This window comes from Gadus morhua, chromosome 12 (assembly GCF_902167405.1).
Source record: "Gadus morhua chromosome 12, gadMor3.0, whole genome shotgun sequence".
Classification (NCBI taxonomy): domain Eukaryota; kingdom Metazoa; phylum Chordata; class Actinopteri; order Gadiformes; family Gadidae; genus Gadus; species Gadus morhua.
This window is the reverse complement of record NC_044059.1, coordinates 25,600,812-25,602,430: the sequence shown is the minus strand read 5'-3', so window position 1 is coordinate 25,602,430 and position 1,619 is coordinate 25,600,812.

The following is a 1,619-nucleotide window of genomic DNA, read 5'->3' as shown; positions in this document are numbered from 1 at the left end:
TCAGGCTCTTGTGAATTTATTTCGGTAGCCAAAGTATTTATTTCTGTTAACATTCTTAATTAAAAGTCAATCATTTAAGCTTATTTTAATCTAGTGGTATGCTCAAAGCAGTAGTGTGATATATGTAGCAGAATATATGATGTGATATTATTTTAACTTGAAGGGCGAAAAACTAAAACTTTAGAATATACTTGCTTGGTATTGCACATATTTTGTCAGAAATAATGAATTTATCAATCACATATTTAAATGCCAATGTTTGGCAAGAAAAAAACATTCTTCAGCAAGTAATTATTAAAATTCTAGTGAGACACAAATTGTTGGGGGACATCAAAAGCTCCAGTGATCGCTCGCATGGGGGGGCTGTTGATTTCCTGTTATCGGCCAGCCGTTCACATCCTGCTCATTAGTTCATATTTACCCACAGGTAGTAAATTCCCTGGTGTAGACAGTAACAGTGGCCTTCCAACCTACATCTGTTATGTCGCAGCGGAGAAACATTTGGAGGTTCTCCAAATGACCAAGGCATGGGCCGGGGCCAAATCAGCCTGACTTGACGTTCAGCCGTCCTATTCAGCACATTCTCTTTCTCTTTCTCCAGCTGCTTCAGTTTCCTGGATATAGAAACGCAAGGACTAGACAGACTTTGCTTCCATAGTTGTCTTTTTTTCCAAAAGTACTATATCTCATTCTCTCTCATTTTCTTTCTCTCTGTCCATCACTCTTTCTCCCTCTCACTCTCCCCCACTCTCTCTCTCTCTCTCGCTCTCTCTTTCTCTCTTCCCCTTAGCACAGAAGAGGGGGGCTTTTACCGTACGCTTTCCCTAGACGTCCCTCAACAAAGCGGTTTCAATTTTTTCTTTCTATTTTCTAAGTCACTCTCAAATCTATTTAAATGGACTATGCTTGGCATTGCCAGTCAAACGTAGGCCCATCGCAGCGACTTCCCATATTAATCTCATCATCCCTTTGTGGGCAAAGCCTGAAGAGAATACCAATGGAAAGGTGCTGGGGCTCTACCTGAAGAAAGAAACATGAGCTCTCTCCCTCTCCATCTCTCTCTCGTCTGTCTGTCTGTCTCTCCCTCTCCCTCTTCCTCTCCCTCTCCCTCTCTCTCTCTCTCTCTCTCTCGTCTGTCCGTCTGTCTCTCTCCCTCTCCCTCTCTCTCCCCCTCTCCCTCTCTCTCTCTCTCTCTCTCTCTCTCTCTCTCTCTCTCTCTCTCTCTCTCTCTCTCTCTCTGAATCTACATCTCATCCCGTCCCCTCCTGCCCATCCCAAATCAAATAGCGAGCAACCCCTAAAACCTATAAAAACCCAACGTTGATTTAATGTTATGCATTTTTTAAGTACCCGTGGAGCCAGGGAGTTTAAAAAAAAAAAAAGGAAAAAGAAAGCGACCGAACCTCCTGAATGCGTCGCTGGACGTGAACGCGGTCACGTGACGCAGCCTCTCCGGTCCCGCAGCGAGACCTCCGCCGACCTCGCCGTCGCTTTGCATTCCCGTCCGCACGGCAGCCATTAGGCGGGCCGCTCCGGGGGCCCCTAAAGCCTGTTTTGGGCCCCGCGCCGTCTGCTTAGTGCTTCCTAAAGCCCGTTACCGCGGCTTGAGGTAAGAGAGG